The following is a 13,543-nucleotide window of genomic DNA, read 5'->3' on the forward strand; positions in this document are numbered from 1 at the left end:
TCTTTCTTTCTTTCTTTCTTTCTTTCTTTCTTTCTTTCTTTCTTTCTCCCTTTCTGTCTTTCTTTTCTTTCTTTCTTTCTTCTCTTCTTTCTTTTTCTTTCTTTCTTTTTTTTTCCAATTTATTTATTTTATTGCATTTTAAGAAAGAAAGAGAAAGAAAGAAAGAAAGGAAGAAAGAAGGATTTGCTGGTCATCAGAAAAATCCAAATCTTTCTTTATTCCCTTCCTTCCTTCCTTCCTTTCTTCCTTCCTTCCTTCCTTCCTTCCTTCCTTCCTTCCTTCCTTCCTTCCTTCCTTCCTTCCTTTTCTGTCTCCTTCTTGCTTGCTTGCTTTCTATCTTTCTTTCTCTATCTCCTTCCTCCTTCCCTCCTTCCCTCTCTCCCTCCCTCCCTCCCTTCCTTCCTCCCACCCTCCCTCCTTCCCTCCCTTCCTACCTTTTTTCTATTTTCTTTCTCCCCCTTTTTTTTTTTTTTTAGACAGGCTCTCATTCTATCATCTAGGTTGGAGTGCAGTGGTGTGATCATATGATCATAGCTCACTGCAGCCTCCATTTCCCAGGCTAAAGCAGCCCTCCTGCCTCAGCCTGCCAAGTAGCTGGGACAAAAACACACACCACCACACCCAGCTAAAATTTTTAAACTTTATTATTATTGTTATTTCAGTAGAGACAAGGTTCTACTATGTTGCTAGGATTAGTCTCAAAACCTTGAGCTCAAGCAATCTTCCTGCCCTGGCCTCTCAAAGTGCTGGAATTACAGATGTGAGCCACCATGCCCAGCTTATCTGCTTTTTTTCCGTGCCTAGAGACATGCTCTCAGTATATTCTCTGTAACCTGAGTCCCTGTAACATCACGCTACTCTCAGCCCCTGCCTTTCCTTTCCATTCACCATTTTATGGCCAGAATTAATGCAAATTTGAAAATGTGATTCTGTTATACATGTCTGATACCCTCCAGAAATTAGTCATTGTCCTAGGGATCAAGCTGAAATTCCTTATCACAGCTGACACAGCAAGGGACACCTGGCCTCTCCTTACTTCTCCAGTTTCTTTCTCCCACACTTGCTGCACTGACTTCAGGGCACCAAGCATTCTGAACCACTTGTGGCTCTCCAATGCCACATGGGCTATCAAGACTTTGGACATCTCCATGTGTGATGTATTTACTAGCATGTCATCCATCTCCATGCACTCCACTGCTTGTCCTACCCCACCCCTGCAGTTGCAGACATGCTCACCTGAGCTCATGTAAACTTATTATTTAGTCCTTTATCTTTCTACTCACCTATCATTTACTTATTTGTCAATTTTTAAAACACAAAAAAATACTTTTAAAAATTTTAGTTAGCTGCTCATCAAAAAGTCAGAAGATCTGTTAACAATAAACCTTCTTTCCGGCATGACGCTTCTCAGCTGCACTAGGGTCAGCTCCTCTAAGATAGACCATGTCCTCTCCACTGGGTCACAGACCCCACTAGGATGACTTCATTCATTCATGTTGCCTTCCTGGCCACTGCAAGTATTTAGTTTTAACCCTGTTCTTCTAATATACTTTTATTTTTTCTTGTTTGTTTCTTGTATATAGTTAGTTCACCGTAATTTTAGAAGAACAAAAATCAGGTACCATTATACTTAGAGAAGCTTAAGGGTTTCTTCTTCTTTTTCCTTTTTATTTATATTTATTTATTTGTGGCTCAGCCTTAATCTCTGAGCTCTTTGAGGACCAGAACAATGCCTCTGGTTCTAAAAACAATATTTAAACATACTAGTCATACTAGTTGAATGCTAGAAACTTTATACTAAATTCATTGATTGTCAGTGGGAAAGAAGGTATTCTTGATATTCTTCACATTGCCTAATTAAGAAAACTTAACACCCGAGATTGCTTTGGTCAGAATCAGGAGTCAAACAGAGTTTATGTGGCCAAGTCTGGAGTCGCACCAGACCTGGTGACCTTCAAAGCCTGCATGTAGCTCCTTGCACTAAAATTCTAAGATGAATATTAGACGATTTGGGCCACAACTAAATGATTCTTCCACTTTCTTCCTCTTATCTCTTACACGTTTTCTCTCACCAAATAATATACTGGCATGCATTTATCCTCTCAGCTTCCCTGTCAGTCTTTTTGACAAGTTAGACCATTAGTTGGCTGGCCTAGCTAGAAGCAATTTTGTATGATACTCTTCAGTTGGCCCTTGGTATCAAGTGGGTTCTTTATGATGATGTTTCCTTGGACTGAGTATGAATCAACTCTTAAAAACTTTGCTATCATCATTCTAATCCTGTCTTTGAAAACCTCCATGTGTCAGTTGGACAAATGCTCATTGCTTTCAGGGAAGCATCTCAATTCCTTGTGCCCTCTTTGAGCACAAACATGGAGCCTCTGTTTCTCTCATGTGTGTCTGCTCTTTCCTGCAAATGCTCCAGCAAAACTCATTTTCAGAGAAGCCCCTGGAAAAACACAGACTGCATCAGGTCAGGCTCTTATTTCACAAACATTAGTACACCATCACCTTTCCATCCTCCCTTTTTCCCTCCCATCCTTTCCTCTTGCCTTACTCTTTTTTTCTGCCTTTGAACAGGGAGCAGCTTGTTTCCTACTGAAGTTCAGCTGCATTTTCCACCTAGATTTCAAAAAGCGGCAGACTGTTTGACTAAAGTGGCTGAAGGTTTAACATATGCATGATGAATAAAAACAAGTGCACTAACCATCAATTGTCTTCTTTTTTAAGCCCTGTTTTGCAATTGGCAGAATCTTGGTACCAGGATGAAATCTTACCGGAGACTTTAATTTCAAAATGTGATTTCCTTAAGGATAAGACATGTATCTGGTTGAGTTTTGCCAGATAGAGTGATTTCTTGCTCAGGAATCACTAAGCACACACTATCTAATAATACTGGTAGTATTAACTAGATGCCCAAAATGTAAAAATAACAATAGTGATCAGAACTAAGAATTTATTTCATATCAAATACTTTATTTCTTTCTTTCTTTTTTCTTTTAGACAGAGTCTCACTCTGTTGCCAGGTGCCAGGCTGGAGTGCAGTGGCACAATCTCGGCTCACTGCAACCTCCACTTCCCAGGTTCAAGTAATTCTCCTGCCTCAGCCTCCCGAGTAGTTGGGACTACAGGTGCACGCCACCACGCCCAGCTAATTTTTGTATTTTTAGTAGAGACGGGGTTTCAGCATGCTGGCCAGGATGATCTCAATCTCTTGACCTCGTGATCCACCCGCCTCGGTTTCCCAAGGGATTACAGGTATGAGCCACCGCACCTGGCCACATATCAGATACTTTCTACATGCTTCATTCATTTAATCCTCACTACGAATTGTGAAACCCCAAACCAAATGCCAAATCCCCTCATTAAAGCATTGTTATTACTAGCTTTATTGCGCTTTTTAAAGAAAATAGCTGAAAATGGAGCTCAGAGTAGGACTACAAGCAGAAATATTAATATTTAATTGACTTTTTGAAATAGTTGTTACAGACTAGGGGAGGAAATGTTTCACAAAAGAGAATGATAAATAATTCCATATGGGGAACTACTTATAAAACCATTGAATCTTATGATGATGAGACAGCTCAACTTCAATGACGTAGGCTGTTTTAGCACTGATTTAGTGTGTATGTACGTTCTGGGACAAATGCAAAAGTGCACATGAATATGACTTGATAAATTTTCACAAACTGAACACACCCAAGTAACTAGCAACCGGATCAAAAGGCAGAATTTTACCAGCCAACCAGAAGCCTCCTTCCAGCCACCAACACCCGCTCCCAAGGATACCACTACCCTGTTTCTAAAATCAGAACTTGAACGTGGTTTAAATGGAATCATATTGCATGTGCTATTTTGGGACTGGCTTCTTTTGCCTACCTTTATATTGATGACATTAGTCCATTTTAATAAAGGAAGCTGTACAGCATTCTGGCATGATAAACATTTCATAAATCATCTTCCTTTCTATTGTCAATGGGCATAGAGAGTATAGGTTTTGGCTATTATGAATAGTGCTGCCAGGAGTAATCTTCTTTATTTATTTTGGTTCATATTTCCATTGATGTACACCTAGGACTAGAACTGTTGGTCATAGGGTATGCATGTTTTTGATTTTAGTAGATAATGTGCAACAGTCTTCTTAACTATTCCATTTCATACTCCCACCAGCAGTAAATTAAAATTAAAAAAAAAAAAACTTTAAAAAGTTATTTGGTCAATATGCTAAATGCCCATAAATATTTTATAAACTACAGATGAAAAAAATGTGAGCAACTGAACTAAAATTCTCTCAGCCCTGGGATGTTTATTAGAAATCTGATTTACACTTTCCATTTCTACCTATGGCTTGTGATTGATCTGGAGCCTCCCCTATACTGGATTCAAACTAGATTTTTCCTATTGTTTAAGGTCTACATGACCTTCTAGCACAGAAAAAGATGTCAATTTCACAATATATAATGTTGGGGACAGGTTAGCATAACAACAATAACAAGGATAAAATACTAAAATATCTAGAGGCTTTTAGTCTTTTGTGAACACAAAGCAAGCAAGGTACATTATCATCCGTATTTTCCTGCTGAGCATGCAGGCACCATCAGAGGTTAAACGGCCTTCAGGAATAAATGGAAGGAAGCAAGGTGGCTTTGCAGAAGATCAAAGGGGAGAAAAAATGAGGGTGAATAGACAAAAGGATAAAAAATGTTGAAGCCAGAGGAAACGCGTAACACAATATGCTGTGACGGAAAGGGGAAAATTGAAGGCTTCAGAAACCTCAAGACAGTGGGGGTGTTATAAAAGGGAAATGGAGCTCATCTACCTATGCACACATATGTAACTGCTCCACTGCCCTCCACTACTGCTTCTGGAGCACACCTCTGGGCAGGGACTATTTCTTATTAGTGGTTGTGTGGCTGATAACCTGGTGAGCCTGAATCTGCCCTTCAGGGCAACAACCTCATCCTGACGGTGACCCCCCACCCCCATGTTTTGGATGAATTAATTTATCTGTGAAAGGATGGGGGATAAAAGGTAGGAAAGAAAGGATCCTTGAGGATAAGAGTTTGGGGGAAAATGGCAGAGAATGAGAAGCAAAAGGGCACCCAACTCTGTCGTTGATACAAGCACCATCTCACTATTTTAAGACAAACCGGAATTCAATGTGGTTCTCCAGTGCAGTGCAGATGATGGTGGGGAATGCAGTGTCCACACTGAGTACTCCAAGGAGACAGCAGGGCCCAGAAGGACGGTTTATCTTAGGTCCTGAGGTGTTTGGGCTTCAGGTGTGCTCCCAGATACCCAAATAATTGAACAACTGGCTTAGCGAAGTAAAAAATCTGCTTCCCTTACACTGAGTGGGCACACAAGTCTCAAGTGCCTTCCAAGGACCAATTTCCTTAGACACTCTACTAACTACAAATTAATCTTATTTCCCCAATATAAGAAAGAGGGAGACAAGAAATAAATAATTACACAACATAAGAAAAATAGAGTCTGAAACCTGCTTCCACATGGATTTGGGAGCTGCATTCAGTTTTCCTTGCTCACACCCCCTTGAATACATACCACATACCATACATGAAGGACCTGCTGGAAAATCCAATTGACCTTCCCCCTGAGCTGGTACCTTCCAAAGAGCAAATGGATCTTATTTATCTCCGTGACCCCATTGTCCAGCCCAGGGCTGATAAAGCATGCACTCAGAAAATATTTGCTCAGTAAATTATGGGAGGAAATGAATATGAATGGGGGAAAAAAGAAAGAAGGACAAAGAAAAGCAAGTGGAAGTGCAGAATCAGATCACTAACTGCGTTTTCCCCATCCCACAAAATGCTCCAAACTCCACTGAAGTACCCACGGGCCTCTAAGGACTTTCTCGGGTGAGAGAATAGGAAAGGAGGAGGTTGATCCCTGGGAGAATGAAGAATGAATTCTGCTAAAGAAAATCATTTCCATTTAAAACAATAATATAGTCTGGCTTTTTGCTACACTTTATTCTCAGCCCAGACCAAGAGAAGGGCAGCGGCTGAGGAAAAATCCTGACTCCCCAGAAGGCATTGCAAATGTGTGAGGAGTGTGGTCAGCTTTCAGTTTATTTCTGGTATCCTTGAATGACAAGTAAAGGTCCCATTTCTGGTCTAAGCACATCCTCTCACTACCAGATCAGACATAATTCTTTGATCTGCAAAAAGCCCAAAAAGGTCTGTCTTATTGAAGAGATCAGGGGAAAATAATAGCAGTGAGAATGCAATTTAGCAACAACAATTCTGAAGCAGGCATATAGGAACCATATAGCAATTTGAAAATGTGGTTTTGAAAATCCCTTTACCTTTAAAGTTGATGACTAAGATAATGGCAAGAAACTTTCCCCTTTATAAGAACCTGCCTTCAGCTTTCATGGCACTCACACTCCAGGTACACTGGTCTGTGGGGACATTTCTGCTGATTTGTGAGAAGAGGTAAAATCCAGTGTAGCGAAGGGTCCTTCGCCCTGGAGCCATTGCGCCAACTGAGTGTGTCCTCCAAATGTCAAATCCCCTCAGTTTTCAAAAGGAGTGTCTCAATGTTTCACTGGGGTGAGGGCACAAATTATTTCACATTTGAAACAGTCTTTTGCTTGTCATTCTTATTTAATAAGCTTTAAAAGGAGATCCCAAGTGGGACAAGGACATCCATTGCCTCATTCAATGTTTGAAACCGATTTGCCAGGTATTGATTATTATTAAGCCAGTGGGCAGATGGAATAACTGAGGCTCAGAGTAAGTAAGTGGCTTGCCTAATATCATAAAGCCACTTGTAGAATGGACAGCACTGGGAACTCTGCATTTATTGACTTTCATTAATTCATTAGATTTATATTGAACACTAAATATATTAGAAAACCTTTACTGATCCTGGAGATGTGAAGATAAATTAGACACTATGTCTTCCCACAAGGAAACTCCAAGAAGAGGGAGATGCAACAATTAGGTCAGCATAATCAGGCATGTTGTGTGTTCCCACAGAGATAGAGGGGTGAACCAGAATAGACTCCCCCGAGAGGAGATAGTTCATCTGACTCATGAAAGTCTGCATTATCAATGAAAAGGAGTCTGTCAGGTAGAATGGGGGGATTTTAGTTTGCGTACAAGGACCTTCAAACAGTAATGAAGCAAAACCATGCAAACTTCCTCTTAATAACCTATTAGCATTAAACAGTGTTTTGGAAAAGAAAGTGGGAGAGAAAGAGGCATTATTTTATAGATAATTCTCAGGAGAAATGAAAAATACATTTCACTTAAGAAAATTAGTTTGATTTTAAAGAAGTATGTGTGTGTGTGTGTGTGTGTGTGTGTGTGGACACACACGTAATTTGCATGAAAAATGTATCTGATTCTGTCTCAGGTTGGGTTCACCAGAAAGCAAGCTCTGAGATGAAGCTAAGTGTACAGGATATTTTTAGGGAAACCTTGGACACCATACTTGTGATCGGACAGAAGAAAAGGAAAGTAGGAATGGGTAGAGGAGAAGTGAGCTGCGGTACAGGTTCAACATCAGCTCAGCACAGCCCCACCAGGAGCGCTGGAGCCACAATGAATAACAGAGATATTCCTTCTTGTGCCCAATGATTGTACGTTTGCACCTGGCTCAGTGAGTCACTGGATGTGAATTCCCCTGGGAAGGACATGACCTTGGTCAAGGCTTTCTCCGCAGCTGAGGCAGTTTCTGAAGGCACAGACAGCTGAAGACTGTTCACCAACCCTGCTCCCAGGTGCAGGGCAAGTGCCTCCTTGAAGGGAGACCAGGGCAGAACATCACAAGGTCTACTACAGATCCCCAAACCTCCTTACACATGGAAGATGAGCCTGAGACCTGATCCGTATTTACCCTGAGACAAGGATGATAATGCGGGAAGCCAAACTGGAGTATGGCACTTCCTACCTCCTCTTCTATAAAATCACCGTACCTACTAAAGCAGCTTTGAATCCGCATCCCTTTCTTCCAGGTTCATAAGAAACTTTTTTTTTTTTTAACTTGTCTCTATTTGTCACAATCCTTTTAAAAGCAGAATGTGACTCGGACACTACAGAATTCTCTCTCTGAATTATTTTTGAACAGCTTTACAACATGCCTAGTTAGGCTTATAATTTTCCTCCTCTGAACGATACTTTTCTTTGGAAAACAAGCCCCCTTTGGAGAGTTTCTTCCATTAAGTTGCTTCTTGGTTTATGAAACTGTGCTCCTGTCTTCTGGCTCGAGTGTGGGAGATCCTCAGACACATGCGGACAGGATTGGCAGGATGATCAAACTTGGTCTGGGTATTGATGAAGATGATCCTGCTGCTGATGATGCCAGAGGGGCTGCAACAGAAGCAAGGACACCCTCGAAGGAGAGGATGACACGAAGATGCAGACAAAGCTTTGGCTGAAGCATGGTTTGTGCGTGTGTTCAGAAGAAACTTGATAACAAGATGAGAAAAATGTAACTCTGCCAGTAGCACTTACTGGAGGTTTTTGATACATCTTCCCATCCACTGCTCTGCCCAAGTTCTTTCTCCCCTCCTCCTCTGAGTCATCTGCTCTGTCTCCACTGACTCAGAGAAATGGAAACCAGATCACAAAGCTCTAGGCAGTGTTGCAACCTCACCCACCTCTCTGGTTTGCTCTTTTCCAGCTGGGAGCTTCCTTGTGGCTACTCAGCGTGTGGCTGTCACATTAGCTCCAGGGCAGCCTGACCTGTCTTCTGTGATCGCCCCTCAGATTGGGTCCTTGAATGTCCAGAGAGAATTATTTTATTGTCCGAAGGCTCTGCATGCAGTTTCTTTTTACAATTACACTGCCAGTTTCACATAAATGATGCTCTTCTAATGATTTCTTTCTTTACTGAGTTATAAATGTTGACAAGCGGAAGTGCCAAGAGAATCAAATTACTGCTTCTAACTTTGAGTTTTTGAGAGATCCAAAGCTTGGGGGTCTTTCTGGGCTTCATGAGAAGATGTATCATGCTGCATTCTCCTTTAAAAAAGACGGTATGAGTGTACACACACACACACACACGCACACACACACACACACACCCCTCCATTCTGCTTCAATTGCTCATTTTAATCCAACAGAGACGAAAAGATGATAAAATGACCTCAATGAAAGCAGAAGAGGTTGTCGATAAACGTTTCAAAAATGTGTCTTAAATAGTAGGGGGCAATTTGGGAGGCTGAGGTGGGCAGATTGCTTGAGCCCAGGAGTTAGAGACAACCATGGCGACATGAAGAAACCCCGTCTCTATTAAAAACACAAACCTTAGCTGAGTGTGGCAGTGTGAGCATATAACCCAAGTTACTTGGGAGGCTGAGGAGGGAGAATTGCTTGAACCCAGGAAGCAGAGGTTTCAATGAACTGAGATCCTGAGATCGTGCCACTGCACTCCAGCCTGGGTGACAGAGAGAGACCCTGTTTCAAACACACACACACACACACACACACACACACACACACACACACACACAAATATATATACACATATCGTATATATATATATAGTAGCAGGTAGAAAACACTAAAATGGGTGTTGGGACGGGTTAAATGTATCCAATTCTCAAATCTTCAAGAGGAGACAAAATTTTGCTAAAGGGTGATTTAATCATTAACTTTTCCTAAATATAAAAACAGAACCAATTTTTTTTTCAAATATTTTCAAGCTCTAAGAATCTGATTTTGTGGAGCACTGGTGTTAGGGACAAAGCCTGGTGTTCTTCATCTTTCTTTCCCACTAAAGACGCATTTTTGAGTGGCCACTGAATGCTTATGCAGCTACCGAGGCGGTCCCAGGACCTTCCTGCTAGCGCTCAGAGGTCTCTTAGCCTCTTCTTAAACCAACCAGAATAATTTCCCTTATGTAATTATTAAGGGAACATCAGAGGTTGTATATTAATTTTTTTCTACAAAAATTGAAGTAAACAATATATTATTTAACTTTGAAAAAATACACTTTTATAGGGAATAGTAGACATAAACAGATTTATATAATGTCAAAAAGATAACTATTGTTTCTTTACCTTTTGTTTCATCATTGACATAATAATTGTCCTCCATGCATAATAACTTTATGTAAAAATATGTTAACAGCTAGTTTTCCAGTTATTTCTCAGTGTGAAGAGAATATAGATCTCTCCCTATACTATGAGACACGTGACATTAAGCCAAATGGAAAGCTCTACGGGCCCGCGTCAGGACAGCTATCTTCATGAGACACTCTCAAGCTTTACATATGTTACTATTGCAAGAAGAGACTGGGGCTACTTCTTTATGTGTTGCATTATGCCACAAATCAAGAGTTTAGGAAGTTCCCGAGCACAAAATTAACATGTGCAAGCCAAGCCAGCCTGTCTTCACTCTTCACCTCACTGAATTTGACACGCTTCCCCTGAAAATAGGAATAATCATGCCCTACCAGCCTGGAAGCAAGAACAGCAATTTTGGGGGAAATCTCTCCAAATGTTATCATTTATCAAGTCAGTGTAGCATTTTCCCCAGGAGGTTGTAAGATTGGATTAACTTCAGTTTATTTTGACACAAACAGTGCCGTTGGACCAAGAAAAAAAAATACGTCCATGGGGAAAAAAAAAGTAGAAGAAAATAAAGTCATAAAATGAGACTCACAGGTCCACATTTTCACAAAATTCCCACTCTGTAATTGCAGCATATTTTGAAAAATCTAGTGTTAGTTTGGAGGGAATGAGATACTTTCTTTGCTGTTACCTACACATGGCATGATGCTAGCTGTGACAGTCATTCCTAATTTATACATGTAGATAGCACATCTTCAGGTCTTAGAAGATCAGTTACAGTCTCTTTGTTTTCATTCTGCAGATAAAGATAACAGTATACTCATGCTGGTGATCTTTTCTACCCAGTGCCTACGGCTTGTTGGCATCTGACCTGGAACACATACTCAGACCTCTCCATTTCATCTTCAGCAATGAATGGTGGCTCTTGGATTTTTCTTGCCTCATCCTCCTATTGATGGACACATTACTAGGGAATTACAAAGCAGAAGGGGCAGTACTACTGACAGTTCCAAAGCTGAGAATGCCACACGCTTGCAGCATACGTTCCAGAAGCTGCATGTTATGAAGAGTCTCCTGCTCTGTTAAAGAAATGTGACTGGTGAAATCGCATGGCTGCAAATGTCCCTAACCATCATGGTGATACAACAGCCTGAAGTTAAAATATTGATTCTGGAAATCCAGCATGCATTGACTCATGTATCAGCACTTCAACCTGTCACATTCCAATGACAGGGGCAGCGCTAAGAGAAACATTCTATTCTAAAAACGTAGCCTCTTTCTGATACTTAGGAAACACTCTTGACCACGGCAGCTGTGCCAGGGATTACAATGCTGAGGGATGCTCTGTTTTGATTGAAAGATCCTTCAGTGGCCATAGATATCTAGACAGGCATATCCAAATTAATATTTAAGTAATGCTACACTCAATCTATTCCAGGAAAGAAGCACATGCCAGTGACATCTTTTCCTGCCTAGCAAATATAAATATCCAGTGCCTCTCAATTTCTGAACAATAGAGAATGCAACTGTTCATTCTGGTGACTATAAATAAGCAGGCCTTACTTATTTATCTATGTATTTATTAAACAGTTGAATTGTGCAAGATGGAAATGTTGAGACTTCAGCTTTGTTGGCCACTTGATATTTCTAAATGAGTATATCACTGAACTCTAAATAGGAAGATTCAAACTGAAAGACTAAAATGCCTGACCTTCGACAACGTTTTTTCTTCTTTAATTACATTAAGACAAATTCAATAAAGCAGAGTAACATCTGAGATGGGAATTATTGGAGAGAAACATAACAGTAGCAGGTGCTCTTGCCACAGCTGACCTTGGCTCCAGCTCCAGCAAGATATCTCGTCCAGACCCACTGACATGCTCTTACAACTCATTGCATTTGTCATCAATTTAACTGAAATGTCTGCAGATAGAAATCTGCCATGAAGCACAGCTGCCGCCTTTCCCTTTTGCCTTGCACAAACTTTATCACATATCTAGTTCATATGATAATTTCATAGCTATATAAAATTTGCATGAAAGGGTAAAAAAATTATTCCGTCTTTATATATACCTTTCAGCCAGAAACATTCATAAACACTGCCTGAAGATAAATTAAACTTTGGCATGGAATATAATTTATGAAAATTGTGAAACACTTGACTTGATTCCACCAAAAAATATATTAGATTCTGATGACTAGCAGCCTTCCTCAGAAGTCACACATCAAAATGTGATGTAGAATTAAAACAGCAATATAAATTTTAAAAATATTTTAATAGTAAATCATATCACGTATATGGGTTATTAATTAAGCAAATGGCTTGCAATCATAAACCTGTTTTAATCATTTATATCTTAGCTTCTGCTAGACCTAGGGTATATGACAGACACCGAAAGAAATATGGCTCCTGTTGAGAAGAGAGAATATGACATCCTCACATTCTGTTACTTATTTTCTTTTAGCTCGTGTGATTTTAGTGACTGCTTTCCTTGGAGTTAAAAGTTGTAAAAACCTAAATTTAAAGGAAGCAAGTAGGAAACTTTCATTGAGTGCTGATGGCATTTCATCACTAGCAGTAAAGCTATGTAGAGTGAGAGTTGGCAAAAGAATAAACAAAAAATAAACAAAGTTAAATCTGGATAGACTGACAAATTCTGTTACTTATTTACATCACTGTTGTAAGCATCTGAAGTCCAAGTTTTATACAAAGCTTGGTTTTGGTAGTATTGACAATATTCCTTAAATTTTAGAGCTCGATTTTGTATTTTAAAGCTCTACTTAAGTTAATTGTTTTTTGACTACAGCTATAAGGCTGATCCTATATTAGTCTCTCCCTCATATCTCTCTCTCTCTCTCTCTCTCTCTCTCTCTCTCTCTCTCTCACACACACACACACACACACACACACACACATTCCCTTATATTTAGCAAAATCTAAGAATTATAACAAGGGGATCAAAATGTCAACTTATATGGAGTTAAGGCTCAAGCCCTGAAGACAGACTTCCAAAACCCCATGTTCTCTTCTCTGTGAAACACACACACACACACACACACACATACACACACACCCCAGAGGTTGATGAGCTCCTTGAAGAACAGTGACTCTGCTCAATTCATCTTTCAATACTCCCTATCTAACAAGATACCTGACCTGTTGTAGATGCTCAGTGACTACTAGGGGAATGAAAGGAGTGAGCAATGATTAAGAGAAGGATGCCTGGATGTTTCCAGGCTCCCACCACCAGCAGTTGCCAGTTCAGATGAACAACCTGATGCAGGTTGTTCATCTGAACTGGCAACTGCTATGCCCTAGTGCTATGATTTCAGGGAGTATCAAAGAGGTCACTGACTTAGAAAGGGATTATTCCTCTCCCAACCATGTCACTGATGACAGAAGTCCCTTTGAAATCACTCAATTACCTGATTACATGGATACCAATAATTATCAGGAGTTGGGCATCACTTGGAAGGGCAGCCTATGACTTAGAGTCT

General features: G+C 40.3%; 1 protein-coding gene across 1 annotated transcript in view; it reads right to left on the reverse strand.

Moving 5' to 3' along the window:
* CNTNAP5 (contactin associated protein family member 5) overlaps positions 1-13,543 on the reverse strand; it is an 851,907-nt gene that overhangs the window by 138,301 nt on the left and 700,063 nt on the right. The window lies entirely within an intron of this gene.

Source organism: Sapajus apella, unplaced genomic scaffold (assembly GCF_009761245.1).
Source record: "Sapajus apella isolate SASKATOON/1434 unplaced genomic scaffold, GSC_monkey_1.0 scaffold120, whole genome shotgun sequence".
NCBI classification, from domain to species: domain Eukaryota; kingdom Metazoa; phylum Chordata; class Mammalia; order Primates; family Cebidae; genus Sapajus; species Sapajus apella.